This window comes from Vicugna pacos, chromosome 2 (assembly GCF_048564905.1).
Source record: "Vicugna pacos chromosome 2, VicPac4, whole genome shotgun sequence".
NCBI classification, from domain to species: domain Eukaryota; kingdom Metazoa; phylum Chordata; class Mammalia; order Artiodactyla; family Camelidae; genus Vicugna; species Vicugna pacos.
Window position 1 is genome coordinate 69,942,533 of NC_132988.1, and position 17,054 is coordinate 69,959,586.

Genomic DNA, 17,054 nt, shown 5'->3' on the forward strand with positions numbered 1-17,054 from the left:
AATCCTAAGTGCATTATGAGTCTTCAAGAGAGAGATGTAGTGCTTTGGCCTACACTAATGTGAGCACAGAATGCTTTTTTCTCACGCTTTATCCTCCGAGGAACACACTTGGGGAATTGCCATTACAATGACCAATTGCTAAAGTAGAATGAACTTTGAGAGAGGTAGGATTCACATACAGATTCCACCTCAGTCTTCTCAACTCTAAAATTGGCTTACTAATACTGCTTTTGCAAAATGTTCATGAAAATTAACATAATCTTGGATGTAAACTGTCTAGCACTTTGTCTAGACCATAGCAAGGGTTTAAATGAAGATTTTTTTAATACATGAATCTGTTTGGCATATGTATAGATGGCTCACTGATGATGAAATATGGCAAATCTAAGAAAAGTAGGAAAATATAAACTTAAACATTATGAACTTTTAATTTCACCAGAGAAGTCATTGAGTTCCTTCCACGAACTGACCCCTGCCTGCCTAGCATCAAATCTCTGCCCTTCTCTGCTTGTTTCTTTGCCTCCAGCTGCAGTGTTGTTTCCCACATCTCATGTCTACACACTTGCTCATAGTGATTTTTCAGTTTGTAAGACCCTTCCTCTTCCTGTCCCTTAAGGCAAAGAACAGCAAATTGTACGAGATGCTAATAGGTGCTCCATAAAATACTGTACCAATATTTGTTTTCCTCAAAAATATGTTGTAAGAAGAGAAAAAATTTCTAAACTAACCACATGTATGTAGTCTCCCTAATTACAAAATCATCCTCTTTAACTTAAGTTTCATGAGAACAGTTGATGTATGGATATTTTAGTCTGTGCTTTCTTGTATTGGCAGCAGTTAAATAAGCTGAGAGTTCTGTGTGTATGTGTGTATTTTCTGTTTGATGCTGACAGATCAATGTTGTCTATCTTGTCATAACTTGACATTCTGATACCTAATATTTATTGTGCATTGGACATAAAAATAAAATTTTTGTCTTTCTAACAGCACATAATTCATTTCTACGTTTGTTGTTGTTTCTGCTGTTTACCTTTTCCGCACATTTAAGAACATTATTTAGAGCAGTTAAAGGTTCAGAGCAGAATTAAGAGGGAAATAACCTCACACCAGTCAGAATGGCCATCATTCAAAAGTCCACAATTGACTAATGCTGGAGAGGCCATGGAGAAAAGGGAACTCTCCTACACTGCTGGTGGGAATGCAGTTTGATGCAGCCACTGTGGAAAACAGTATGGAGATTACTCAAAAGACTAGGAATAGACTTACCATATGACCCAGGAATCCTGCTCCTGGGCATATATCCAGAAGGAAGCCTACTTCAAAAAGACACCTGCACCCCAATGTTCATAGCAGCACTATTTACAATAGCCGAGACATGGAAACAGCCTAAATGTCCATCAACAGATGAGTGGATAAAGAAGAAGTGGTATATTTATACAATGGAATACTATTCAGCCATAGAAACGACAACACAACGCCATTTGCAGCAACATGGACGTCCCTGGAGAATGTCATTCTAAGTGAAGTAAGCCAGAAAGAGAAAGAAAAATACCATATGAGATCGCTCATATGTGGAATCTAAAAAACAAAACAAAACAAAACATAAATACAAAACAGAAACAGACTCCTAGACATAGAATACAAACTTGTGGTTGCCAAGGGGGCAGGGGGTGGGAAGGGACAGACTGGGATTTCAAAATTTGTAGATACTGACAGGCATATGCAGAATAGATAAACAAGATTATACTGTATAGCACAGGGAAATATATACAAGATCTTGTGGTAGCTCATAGTGAAAAAAAAGTGACAATGAATAAATGTATGTTCATGTATAACTGAAAAATTGTGCTCTACACTGGAATTTGATACAACATTGTAAAATGACTGTAACTCAATAAAAAATGTTTAAAAAAAAAAGAGGGAAATAATGAGATTTCCCGTATACTCCCTACTCTCAAACATCAATAGCCTGCCCTATTATCAACATCCCCCAAAATGTAACAAAAGAGTGGTACATTTGTTACAATTGATGACCCCACGTTGACATATCATTATTACCCAAAGTCCATAGTTTGTTTTTGTACATTGTATGGGTTTGGACAAATGTATAATGGACATGTCTCCATCATTATACTATCATACAGAGTAGTTTCATTGCCCTAAAAATCTTCTATGTGCCATCTTTTTATCCCTTCCCACCCCTCAATCCCAGGCAACCACTGATGTTTTCACTGTCTCCATAATTTTGCCTTTTCCAGAATGTCATCCAGTTGAGATCATGCAGTATGTAACTTTTTCAGACTGGCTTCTTTCACTTAGCAATATGCATTTACTTTTCCTCCATGTCTTTTATGGCTGGATAGCTCATTTCTCTTTAGCACTGAATAATATACCATTGTCTGAATGAACTACTATAGTTTATTCAACTACTGAAGGACATCTTGGTTGCTTCCAAGTTCTGTGAATTATTAATAACACTATTAGAAAACATTTATAATAGGTTTTTTGTGAGGATGTACATTTTCAACCCCTTTGGGTAAATACCAAGGAGCATGATTACTGGATCATATGTTAACAGTAATTTTAGTTTTAGTCATTATCTTCTAAAGCGGCTGTACTGTTTTGCATTCTCACCATCAATAAATGAGAGTTCCTGTTTTTTCACATCTTAACCAGCATTTGGTGTATCTCTGTTCCAGATTTCAAACATTCTCTAGTAGGTGTGCAGTGGTATCTCATTGTTTTAATTTGCATTTCCCTGATGGCACATGATGGGGAGCATCTTTTCATATGTTTATTTGCCATCTGTATATTTTCTTTGGTGAGGTGTCTGTTAAAAGTTTGGCCTGTTTTTTAACTAGGCTTTTTTTCTTGTTTTGTTTAAGAGTTCTTTGTATATTTTAGATAGCAGTCCTTTATTTTTTGCAAAAAAAAAAAAAAAGTTTTGTAAATATTTCCTCCCAGTCTGTGGCTTGTCTTGTCTTGTCATTCTTCTGACCTTGACTTTCACAGGGCAAATGTTTTTAATTTTAATGAAGTACTTTCCCACACTTTAATATATTGAATGAACTTTCATCTACGTTGATTAAATAGATTATAATTTTTTATTTTTTTCCTATGGTCAAATAAATCTGAGAAATTTTCTACTCAACTTTTTTCCAAGTGTAAGTACAGAACTTTACTGCATCATAATTGACTAGATTTATATCCACCTCCCACTCTAAACTGCAAGCTCCTTGATGGCATTGACCTCTGCTTTATTCAATTTCAATTACAAGTTTCTACCACAATTTCCATCCTATGGAAGTTGCAGAGTACTTTAACTACTACACCCTAAGCACATCCAGAGAAAATCTTGCCCTTTTTTTCCTAACTGGTGATAAGCTTTACTCCAGCTCCTAGGATCCTCGACACCTAGAACTAACACAGGGAAATGTGAGAGTAGAAACACGGGACTCACCACTATAGAACCATGAAAGCCAGACCAACTGGCTGTCCTCTCCCTGTTCTCCACCTCCTGCAGCCTCAAAGAACACAGCTATAAGACTTGCAGAATGAGGAAATGGGGATGATAGCAGCACATATAGAATTACTTCGTTGCTCATTGAGGACAAGAATCTTCCTCTCACATAGAACCCTCCCCTGCTTTATGTAATACTGATTTTTCATCTGCAGATCATAAAATCAAGCATGCTGTGTATACGCTACTCTTAATATCATTATTTCTTTACCCAAGGCATTAGGTTGATTAGAAATTTGGATGCTACCATTTCATACTCATAGAAGAGAGCCTGGCACATAGCAGGCACTCAAAAGAATATTTGTTAAATAAATGAGGGAGTGAATATTTACTCTCTCTACTTAATGCAGTGAAATGAATAAGTTTTCTTTTCCCCTCCTATCAATGAATAAGCAATTTCCATCTTGGACCTTTTCCACAAGAGTTTTTGGAAGTCCTACTGAAAGAAAAAAATTTAAACAGGAAAATTCATGAATACAAGGATCGAGAAATTAGAAATGGAAAAGCCTTACTAGGTCTTTGAGTTCATGCTCTGGCTAGTAGTTGAGGCAGTGTTGCTCCCACAGTCCTTTCCTTCAGAGGAAAACCAGTATCTTAGAAGGGTAAATTTGGACTTTAGGGTTTTATATTCAATCGTTTGTTTTTGGAAGAATAATTCCACTATGGGACAAGGAAAAATTGAGGAAGAATTCTCATTTTCCTTGATTTTCCTTTTTTCTTCCCTTGATTTAAGGAAATTCATTGCATCCTTATCTTTGATTAGCACCATAAATTACCTCCCTCCTTTCCTTGAAAAGTTTGGCTTAACAATTAATATATTTAACTTTATACTCAACTAACATAAACAGACAATGTTGTCTGCCTTCTATTGTTTTTATAATCTTTCTCTTTTTCCTCAAGTCTTTGAAAATTTTTGCTTGGAAATTCTGAATGATAATAGAAAATCTGAGTCTTCCTGGGATTTAAACAGAAATAAGGGAGTAATTAAAATTTAAAATTCTTCCAAATGTTCCTTGATATGACTCCAAAAGGGTTCCTGGGCCCAATTCCAGTGTGTGTGTAGCCTTTCCTACACCAACAAGACATTCTAGGACACCAGCAGGGTGTCCAAGAATTCATCTCAATTCTGACACTATCGCCCCAGGGATAGCATCAGATTCAAAAGACTCAGACCTATAACACTGCCCTCCACTTCAGACACCAATCACAACCCCAGGTTGTTACCTGTGCTTCTAACCAAAGAGCTACAAACTGAAGGTTCCCATGAACCCTTCCAACTCAGGATGCCAATGACAAGTCCAGGTTATTACCTGTACTTCTGACCAACTTGCTACAAATCAGAGGTTCCCATCAACTTCTTAGGTTTGAATACTTTCCTAGAATGGATCACAGAACTGAGGAAACTCTGTTTACTCACTAGATTACCAATTTATTATAAAAGGATATTAAAGGTTATGGGTCAACAGCCAAATGGAAAGATACCTAGGGCAAAGCCTGGGCAAAGAGCATGGAGCTTTCAAGACCATATCATACCCACCACTTTCCCCAGTCTCCACGTGTTCGCCAACTCAAAATTTCTCCAAACCCTGTCCTTTTGGGGTTTTATGGAAGCTTAAATACATAGGCACGACTGATTAAATCCTTGGCCATTGGTGATTGGATCAACCTCCAGGGAATTGAGGACAAGGGACCAAATATTATCCCATTGCTCCTATTGCTCAGGAAATTCCAAGGGTTTTGGGAGCTATGAGCCAAGAACTGTGGATGAAGACCAAATATATAAGAAGAGCACATATATGTTCCCTATAAATCACAATATGGCAATGGCATAACCTAATAGTTGCTTTACAATTATCATCAGACTATTTTGCATTTATGCCATGATTTTCCTCTTGGTAGCTCAAGGAACGCTAACATAGTGGAACTCGAGATAACACAGATCAGTATTTAGGACTATTGAATATAGTCAATGTATTCTCATGGAAAGGCAAGGGTTCAAAACCAGAGATGTGGCATAGTACTTTCCACGTAGCAGACTATTCAATAAATATATGATAAATTGAGTTAAATAGTTAACTGATCCCTACTAATTATACCAACGCTTGTATTTTGAAGTGATATCAAATTGTTAACTTCAGAACTGTGTGTTTTTTTTTTTTAATAACTGTCAATTCAATGCTACAAAACATTTGGGAGGTACCTCATGGTACAAAAGACTGTGAATTAACTACGATTTTAAAATGTTAGAATAAGATTCATCATTTTCAATAGGATTCAATAAGATTTACTGAGGAAGAGGGAGATCTAGCAAATTAGCAGCTCACAAACTGGATTCTCTTACAGGAGGAGAGTGTAGATTACCTTCAAGTCAGAAATTTAGTTAAGTGTTCTGAATTTACACTAGAGTCAAAACATGATGAAAAGGGTCTATATGGGGGAAAAACTATATTAAAATTACATTTGAGAGAATCTTTTCACTTAAGTAAGGATTGTTATCATTAGTTAACAAAGCAATTTCTGTAATAAAATTTACTGTAGATTTTTGAGATTAGATACTCCACAATTTCCCTGCTGCCTGAAATCAGAGAAAGAGAGTTAGATGTCTTCTGGGTATTCAATCCAATGATTACACAGAAAACTACAGTTCTGCTATATAGTGAGGCACAATATATTTTGCACATCATTGCAGTTCAAAGTAACAGAGAGGGTTTATATTTTATTATTAATTTTATGAACCCTCATATTATTTATCCATTGATTGGCAGTTTTCACAAAATGTTTATAAGGGTTTTGTCTTTTTTAAGGGAAAAAACAAAGTTTGCATTCCACTGAGTTGTCAAAAGTCGTCCCCAATTTTACCTCATAAAACTTTTCAATAAGATCAATTCTTTAGTTCTCAGGGTGTCATATGCATTAATTAAAGTAGCAATGAATGGTCCAGACTAGAATTAGGAATAATTTGCACAGAGAAAATGGGCAGAAGACAACGACCCATCAAAGAAGATGAAAAATTTGTTATGAAATCAAAAATCAGTTCTACCTCAAAGTATTAGAATCTGGCTTTTTAGAAAGAAAAACACAAAACAAAATAAAACAAAAACTGAACTCTCCTTTGGCAGGTTTAAGTTTTTATCTGAATAGATTCTTAGCCAGATGATAAATCAGATGTTATCAAGTTAGAAATTGTTGCTGTTTTAATTAGTTACCAATATTACAAAAGTTCACTTATTTTAGGGTAAAAAAAGCCCACTAAGATTTACATCTAGGGTCTTTATTCTGTTACTGTCACACTAAACAAAGCAATAACCCAGAAGCTACCACTATTTTGGCAAATTCCAATAATAAATGCTTAGTAGAGACAGTTCAAATGTGAAATTATAGAATTACTGTAGAAGTCCTATGCCATTCCACTGCAAAGAGACATGAACATTTCAGAAAGAACTTTTGCCATCAATGTAAAAACACATAATCAAATATTCTAATAATATTTAATGCTTTGTACATATTAGGGAAAAATATCAGAAATATTTATTCTCCAATTTATTTTTATAAAAATTCAAGTTATTTGTACCATAAAAGTAATGCAAATCTATAAACTTCAGTTAAGCCTCAGATTAGTTGCCTTAGTTAAAAAAAAATTTCACCATTTGAACTAAATACTTGCTTATGACAATTCACGCTGAAAACATCTCCATTTACTATGTAGTTTTCATCCCACTATTAGGGAAAATGTTAGATGCACATAAGAAGTTGACCCGTGAGGTTTTTAAAAAATGCATGTTGCATGCAACTCCAGTGATTTTGACTCAGTAGATCTACTATAGAAATTTGGCATCCATATTTTTCCAAAGTTTTACAAATAATTCAGTCTAAATTGTGTCAAGAAACATGCTGCTTAAAACTTTTATGTACTTAATAAATGCAAATTCTGGTTCAGTACGTCTGGGCTGGGGCAGTTCTAACAAGTTCCCGGGTAATGGTGACATGGCTGATCTTCAGAAAACACTGAGTTGCCAGACCCTAGGACATACTATTCATAGATAATTACAGAAAATAGAAGCCACATGACATTAAAACCAGGCATGAGCTATTTAGAATAGCATCTAATTTTGTCCCCTATTCCTTACTAAACATCCATTATACACAATCAACATATAATTCAGAACTGGGTAGAAATAAGCCCAGGAAAGCATCTCCGTGGCTTTGATTAGAAAATTAAATGTCCCTTTACTAAAAAGTCCTGTGTTTTCTTACACAGTGATCACATTAAATAAAACTAGTTTCAGAAAGGATAATTATCAATTTAAAAAAAATAAATCACAGTCCACAGTCTACAGTCCCACTCAGGAATGTCTGGTGCCCACAGGAACTCAGGACAGACATTTTTTTTGAGATGCTACACATCTGAACTGCCCATGCACCGAGGATAGAGATGTGCTTACAATTTGCTCTTCATTAGCATTTTATACCCAAAATAAGTATTAGAATTCAAGGAACTGTCTGAGATTATTCATCTTTAGGAAAAGGAAGTTGAAGGACTTAGTTGATGCTCTTACTGAAAGCCCAACTTCAAGGCATCTTCTAGGTACTGTAGTTTGAGGGACTTAGATGAATTACTCGTAAGAGTAAGTCTTAAGTAATTCTGATATTCAGCATATGTTTCAAGCTCACATAGAATGTTTCTTAGATTCATAATGCCTGTTTTTCTCTTACAGACATATAATAGGGTCTCATTAAATCTATTCCTGGAAAAATAAATATCCTATCAAACTCTTTGATCACACTAGAAAACGCTGTTTTTTCATCCTCTATGAGAATAGATGAAGTGTTCTCATTTCTAATATGCAGCTAGAGACAAGCTTCACTACAAGAGCATTCTACAACAGATGTTAACTACGTATGAAGCAGCACGCACGTATTGTTTTGCTGTGTTCTGTCACTATTCTTTTTACTATACACCCTCCCACTCCCCTCACACACCAACTTCTATGTCCCTTTGCTTCAAGGAAAGGCTAAAAAGAGAAAGAAATGTCCCACATACAGCTTTTCTTTCGGGCTTTTGTTCCTCCAAGGCTTAAAGGAAGAGAAGTGGGTGACTTCTCTTGATTGGTAAAAGAGACAAAGAGATGTTGAGATTTCTAGGTTCCCAGAAGGCCTGGAGAATCAGGGTCCACAGAGACAGCAAGGTCTTGGAAGGGCAGGGCTGTCACAGGGCCCCGGGAAGCTAAAACCCAAGCACCTGTGCTTCTCACCAAGCCACAGAGTCTGGGACACAGGGCATCTCAAAGGTGACCTGCGCTGGTGGCTGTAACATTCCAGAAGTGAGAGACCCAAGTAACTGAGATTGAATTTCTTGCCAGCTCAGATGTCTGAGGATTTAAAGATGTTTTAACTAAATTTAAATAAAATAAAGTAACACGGCTTGAATACCTTGGTTGTTGCAAAAATCATACCTGCTAAAATAAAATTTGTCCATTCTAGGCATGAGATTATAATAAAGAAGTGGTGTCCCCCCATATTGATAACAGTGCTTAGGAGAGTTCTCAAAGTTGGGACTCTACATACAAAATTTAGGGGGGAAAATTGTTGAGAAAAATCAAATGCCTACCATGGACAGAACGGGGAAGTTCAGATGTATTTTACCTCATGGTTATGTAAGTATAAACAAATATAAGGTATATAGTATAACTCTGATATAAACTGAACTTGCTTTGCACTAAGGAATTGGTTAGAATCTTTGGAGTGGCTAAGAGATTGCTGCCATACATTTAATTGGACTGGATTTACTTCCCTGAATTTTTCAAGTTTGGCTGATTATTTGTGTGATCAAGCTGATTCTGTTCCTTGTTCAAAGTGACCAGTTGTTTTTCTCTATCAAGAGTCTCTTTGCTGAAAGATGTAATGCTTTGCAATTGGAAATATTCACAGCTACCTTTAAAATCATTACCAACTAATTTCTCTAGAATCCCAGTGGTTTTCTCCTTCTTATTGACTTTAAAAATGCCAGTAGTCTACTGTTTTTATTCTGAGAGAAATGTCTCGTTACTTAGCCCTGGTGCATTTTAGTCTGCAGCCTCTTCATCCTGTTGTGGCAGAGGGAAGGACACAAAATTCCAGTTGGTGGAAAGAGTCAACTCTAGATCAGAAACCCAGGTACAAAACAGTTATTTTTCAGGAAGAAAAGAACCTCCATAACAGGGAGTTAAATGACTTTCACTGTAAGCTATTGTTACACAGACTACCAAGAGACTCTCTGCTTAAGTTTGTGTTATAATGTTGTGTATATGAAGCTAAGAAGTACATACACAAAACTCCATTTCCTATAAGCAATGACAAGCTGAAAATATCACTGGCAGATAATCAACATTTAAACATGAAAAGTCCACTTAACACTTCATAAAAATGCTTTTCATAGAATATTCCATCTAGGCCCAATTTGGTAACAGACTCTAAGCTCCTCTTCGTCAAGTACCATAGTTTGTTCTTTAAAAACATCATACATTTAATTTGTTGCATCACATATGCATCTACTGCCAAATATTTTCCCATAAGTCAGTGACTTCAAAACTGAAATCTTACTTTAACCAGAGAAAACCCAGTATTCCAAAAAAAGTCATGCATGAATAATGAGCCATCTTAGGAAGTTTTCTGAAAAGCTATCGCATTAATGTAAGTAAAACATTCCACATTGATACTGTAACAAATGCTCTGAGGATATAACTCCTTTACATTCAGTAAGCCTGGGGAAAACAAAACAAAGTAAAACAAAAACCTTATAAACATGCAAACCAGAGGCTTCTTAAATTGGTTTTGACAAAGATATCTGGGTTCCCAGCATCTATTTATTTCAGTAAATAAAGTTCTCAGAAAAACTGTGAGAACTTTAAGATTTTATCTAAAACAAACTCACTTTTTCCCAGTCTTTTTTGGACTAGTTGGTAACCCTACCCACTACCCTGTCAGTCATTAATTGTTTCCATTCTAACTCTCATCTTCAGGTGAGGAAGAATCTCGAAATGAAGTTGACTTGACTTTAAATTCAATTCATTTATCCATTTTACTGTGCCATATTTGTGTTATATTGTTTCTTTCATATATTTATATATGTAGCATAGTATGTATATATGTATCTGTACACACACCCATAGTATCATATTAACATCATATTTATATATCCTGAGATATTGCAATGCCACCATAATTGAAATTAAATATCCAGATTATTTATATTTGCAATATTGTGATTTACAAGATATATATATATATATATTTGATCACTTGCATGATCAAAATAATTTCTCATATATATTCAGCCTTCATCCACAGTTCCTGACTCACGGCTCTCAAATCCCTTGGAATTTCCTGAGCAATGGAACATCTTTCGTTATTGTATTTGGTCTCTTACCCTTAGTTCCTGAAAGTGCTTCAGAGCCACTAAGGTGAAACACGTGTTGTATTATTCTTAACAAGCCCCTTTCCCCCACAACAGGGTTTATGTTAATGGAGGTGACTTTTGGAAAGCACCTAAGGAAGGGGATGGTGGCCAGAGAATCAAACATGAACAGAGAGTTGGGTTCTGATTTCTAAAGAGGGGAGAGGGGCTAGATTGATTGGCCAATCAATCATATTGGCCAGTGATATAATCAATCATGCTTAAGTAATGAGGTCTCCATAAAACCACAAAGGAAGGGGTTTGGAGGGAAGTTAGGGAATCAAAACACTTCCATGTGCTATAGTGTTAGACCCCAAGCTCCATGAAAATGGAAGCCCTTTTGTTTGAGACCTTGCCCTGTGAATTTCTCCATCTGCCTGTTGATTTGTATTCTTTAATATCTTTTATAATAAATTGGTAATCTAGTAAGTCAACAGGTTTCCTGAGTTCTGTGAACCATTCTAGCTGAGTATTCAAATCCAAGAAGGGGGTCACGGGAACCTCTGATTTATAACCAGGTGGTCAGAAGTACAGTTAACAATCTGGACTTGTGATTGGCATTCTGCTTTCGAGGGCATCGTTAGAACCTTCAGTCTGAGTCTGGTCAGTCAGAAGCAGTTAACAACCTTGGCTTGCAACTGGTGTCTGAAGTAGAAGCAGTCTTGTGGGAATGAGCCCTTTACCTGTATAATCTGATACTATCTCTGGGTAGAACTGAGTTGAATTCTCATCTGAGGATTGCTTGTTGACATGGGAAAGCCTCCACACACTATGGAATTGGGTATAGGAACCCAAAAGAGTACTTATAGATCATAGTAACATAATGACAATGTAACATCATATATATAACACAATAACAGTATATTTTCATGTATATACACACATAAAATCTAGCAATTTTGTTTTAATTATTATAGCATTATAATATCTTAAAATAATCCTCAGGGTTCTATTATTATTATTATTAATTATTGCTAAAAATTAGTTATTCACATATTGTAAAAAGAAGCAAGCAATCAAACAAAAAAGAGTAAGAGAGAAAGAAAGAAGTAAGAAAAGGAGGGCAACCAAAGGGAAAGGTGAAGAATCACACTGGAATTAGAGTTGTAACTTACTTTTTGGAGAACTGTATCTTTATAAAATTAAATCCTCTCTTCCTTCCCTGCATATGATATACCTTTCCATTTAGGTATTTTCTAGGCCCTTCAGTGAATTTTCATAACTTTTCTTATTACTAGTGATCATTAGTTCTTAAATTTATCTATGGCTAGTTTATAATTTTGTTGCCATTGTGAATGAGATCTTTTATTTTCATTATATTTTTAAATGGTTATAGCTTATACAATGGTAAAGCTGATACAAGTGGCACTCCCTCAAGTTCTGCATTTGCAGATTCAACCAACTGCAGATCAAAAAAAATTTTTTTAATTCCAGAAAGTTCCAAGAATCAAAACTTGAATTTGCCTCACACCAGCAATTATTTACATAGCATTTATATTGTATTTACAAATATTTACATAACATTTACATTGTATTAGGTGTTATAAGTAATCTAGAGATTTTTTAAAATATAGGGGAGAATGTGTGTAGGTTATATGCAAATATTACACATTTATATAAGGGACTTGTGCATCAGAAGATTTTGGCATCCACAGGGGGGTCCTGAAATCAATCCCCAGTAGATACTGAATGATCACCATATTTTAATATCCATCTGCTTGAGTCCTTTGTCTACATCTCAATTGGTTCACCATTCTCGGAGGAGTAACATGTAAGATAATAAAAGTCATTTTTTGCCCTTTCCCCAACCCTAAGGATCAACAAAGATTTATGTAGATTTTCTTCCTTGGCCTATGGTTGCTATGCACTGCTTGATAAATTTTCCAACCCTAAAACATTTTCACTTTCTGGTATAGTTCTTATTCAATCATGCTATGTTATTATGTTAAAATCATGTTGCATTAAATTTGCTATTTCCTATAGAATGTTTACATTGTCATAATTGTGAATCAACAGCAGTTTTTTACACTTTGCAAGATTTTGTTGGTAGGTTTAGATTAGCTAATTTAGAAAATTTCCCTTCTGTTCATAGGTTTTTTGAAAGTTTATAAGAATTCACCTGTAAAACCAACAGGACAGGAACTTTAAAAAAAAACAATTTTTAATTACTTCTCTGCTTGTGGGTCTTTTGAGGTTTTCTAATTATTTTATTTTATTTTATATAACATTTTTTATTGAGTTATATTCATTTTACAATGTTGTATCAAATTCCAGTGTAGAGCACAATTTTTCAGTTATACATGAACATACATTTATTCATTGTCACTTTTTTTTCACTATGAGCTACCACAAGATCTTGTATATATTTCCCTGTGCTATACAGTATAATCTTGTTTACCTATTCTGCATATGCCTGTCAGTATCTACAAATTTTGAAATCCCAGTCTGTCCCTTCCCACCCCCTGCCCCCTTGGCAACCACAAGTTTGTATTCTATGTCTAGGAGTCTGTTTCTGTTTTGTATTTATGTTTTGTTTTGTTTTGTTTTTTAGATTCCACATATGAGCAATCTCATATGGTATTTTTCTTTCTCTTTCTGGCTTACTTCACTTAGAATGACATTCTCCAGGGACATCCATGTTGCTGCAAATGGCGTTGTGTTGTCAGTTTTTATGGCTGAATAGTATTCCACTGTATAAATATACCACTTCTTCTTTATCCACTCATCTGTCAATGGACATTTAGGCTGTTTCCATGTCTCGGCTACTGTAAATAGTGCTGCTATGAACATTGGGGTGCAGGTGTCTTTTTGAAGTAGGCTTCCTTCTGGATATATGCCCAGGAGCAGGATTCCTGGGTCATATGGTAAGTCTATTCCTAGTCTTTTGAGTAATCTCCATACTGTTTTCCACAGTGGCTGCATCAAACTGCATTCCCACCAGCAGTGTAGGAGAGTTCCCTTTTCTCCATGGCCTCTCCAGCATTAGTCAATTGTAGACTTTTGAATGATGGCCATTCTGGCTGGTGTGAGGTGATACCTCATCATAGTTTTGATTTGTATTTCTCTGATAATTAGTGACATTGAGCATTTTTTCATGTGCCTATTGGTCATTTGTATTTCTTCCTTGGAGAATTCCCCTTTTTGCCCATTTTTGGATTGGGTTGTTTGTTTTTTTCTTATTATGTCGTATGAACTGCTTATATATTCTGGAGATCAAGCCTTTGTCAGTTTCATCACTTGCAAAAATTTTCTCCCATTCCATAGGTTGTCGTTTTGTTTTACTTATGATTTCCTTTACTGTGCAGAAGCTTATAAGTTTAATTAGGTCCCATTTGTTTATTCTTGCTTATAATTTTATTGCTTGGGTAGACTACCTTAGGAGAACAGTTTTGAGATGTATGTGAGATAATATTTTGCCTATATTTTCTTCTAGGAGGTTTATTGTATCTTGTCTTATGTTTAAGTCTTTGATCCATTCTGAGTTCATTTTTGTGTATGGTGTAAGGAAGTGTTCCAGCTTCTAATTATTTTAGAATCCATCTTGTTAATTTATATTTTCTACAAAATACAAACCATTAAGATTTTTAACATTATTAATAAAGTAATATAATAGTTTATTTAAAAATTTTTATAGATACGTAATTTTAACATTCTAATTCTATTGGGTTTTTTGTTTAAATTTACCAGCATGTTGTATATGTTTTTAATGTTTTTAAACTGTCCAGTTCCAGGTGGAGGGTATAGCTCAGTGGTAGAGTGTGTGCTTAGCATGAATAAGGTCCTGGGTTCCATTCTCAGTACTGCCATTAAAATAAACAAATAAATAAATAAATAAATAAGCTTAATTACCTCCCTCACCCTCCAAAAAACCCCAAAACAAATAAAAGTTCCAATTCCTAGCTTTTATGATTGTTTATAGATTTTCAATTTGTAATTCCTTATTTTATCTTTTGTATTAATTAGTTTCTTTCTCCTGCTTTCCTTAAATTTGACTGCTCATTTTCAAATATTTTGAAGTATTAAAATCATTTACTTTCATTCATTTTTATTTAATAATAGAAACATGTAGGCTATCATTTTCTAGAATAACTTTGGTCCTTTCCTATAAGTTTTAATATGTTAAATTTTCATTGTTCTCATTTTCTGTGTAGCCTCTAAACCTGCTTGACTATCTGGACGTCTTCTCTGTTGTTCATGAGTTTCTTAGAAATAACAGAATTTATTTTCTTTAAACTTATGTGATTAATCTCTCTTTTCATTTATTTTGCCTTGGTTCAATTTTAGCTTCAGACTCAGACTTTATTCAGCTGATTAAAAGTTTCCTTATCTCGAAAAGATACGTTCACTCCAATATTCATAGTAACACAATATACAATAACCAAAACATAGAAGCAACATAAATGTCCATCGACAGAAGACTGGATGAAAAAGCTGTATTATATTTATACAATGGAATACTACTCTGCCATAAAGAATAATAAAATAATACCATTTGCAGCAACATGGATGGATTGTCATTCTAAGTGAAGAAAGCCAGACAGAGAAAGAAAAATACCATATGATATCACTCATACGTGGTATCTAAAAAAAAGGGGGGGACACTATGAACTGATCTACAAAACAGAAAGAGACTTGCAGACTTAATAAACAATCTTATGGTTACCAGGGAAATGGGGTGGGAGGGGATAAATTTGGGAGTTTGAGATTTACAGATGTTAGCCACTATATATAAAAATAGATTTTAGAGTTTCTTTTCCATAGCACAGGGAACTAAGTTCAATAACTTGTAATAAGTTTTTATGGAAAAAAACCTATGAAAACGAATATATGTCTGTATATGTATGACTGGGACATTGTGCTGTACACAAGAGATAAACACATTTTAATTGAGTGTACTTCAAAAAACAACTTACCTTATCTTTTCATTAGTACTTATCTTTGGCTTTCTTTTTCTTTCTATATCTCTATCGTATCTATTTTGAATTTCTTGCTTCTGTCGGTCAACCTAAATAAAGATGTTTACTGAGGCAAGCTCAAATTACCAGATATTGAGGTTTTCAGGAATAGCCAAAGAACAGCAATTCAGGAACACATACTATGGCAAGCTACAGAGGGTTGAGGGTTTTGGTGGGTCGTTTTTACGGGAAAGGAGCACAAAGAGGAGGAAGTCCAGAGGAGACCAAGAAGCAAGTTCACTAGTTTGAGAATGGGGAAGAATTTTTGATACATGTTCATTGGTTGAGAGATGATTCTCAGTCTTCTGTAAATCAGGCATCTAGGAGAAATCAGTCTCGTGATTCTTAAGTTCTGTTCTTCTGAGGGTGCATGTGTGATATTCTGCATTTCATAGTCTCTGGCTCCATTTTAGAGGGAAATTCTTTCACATGTCTACACCTCATCTTTTCTTTAATCATTTTTATCTATGTTTCTCTTTATTTGGGCTCTTGGACAATTTATTGAATATGCCAAATTTTTAAAATGTAATTTGGTAAAATCACAAACCTTTCTTCACTGCCTCTTTCATCGCTTTTAATTTGGCAAACGTCTTTTTTTAAATCTCCTTTATATTATAGTTAAGTTGTCCTTGAGTCTCTTTTTCATCACTGACCGTATGTTTACATGAATAGTTTTTTAGAATCTTACTGAGTACACAAAGCTTCAAAATTTACTTGTTTCTTATAGTAACTTCTAATGCTTCAGAAGTCCCCTTCCTTTGTACTAAGAGAATGTCATTCTAAGTGAAGTAAGCCAGAAAGAGAAAGAAAAATACCATATGAGATTGCTCATATGTGGAATCTAAAAAACAAAACAAAACAAAACATAAATACAAAACAGAAACAGACTCCTAGACATAGAATACAAACTTGTGGTTGCCAAGGGGGCAGGGGGTGGGAAGGGACAGACTGGGATTTCAAAATTTGTAGATACTGACAGGCATATGCAGAATAGATAAACAAGATTATACTGTATAGCACAGGGAAATATATACAAGATCTTGTGGTAGCTCACAGCGAAAAAAATGTGACAGTGAATATATGTATGTTCATGTATAACTGAAAAATTGTGCTCTACACTGGAATTTGACACAACATTGTAAAATAA

General features: G+C 34.9%; 1 protein-coding gene across 13 annotated transcripts in view; it reads right to left on the reverse strand.

Moving 5' to 3' along the window:
- The window catches only part of ADAMTS3 (ADAM metallopeptidase with thrombospondin type 1 motif 3), a 486,980-nt gene that overhangs the window by 251,411 nt on the left and 218,515 nt on the right, over nucleotides 1-17,054 (reverse strand). The gene's annotated exons all lie outside the window — the stretch shown is intronic.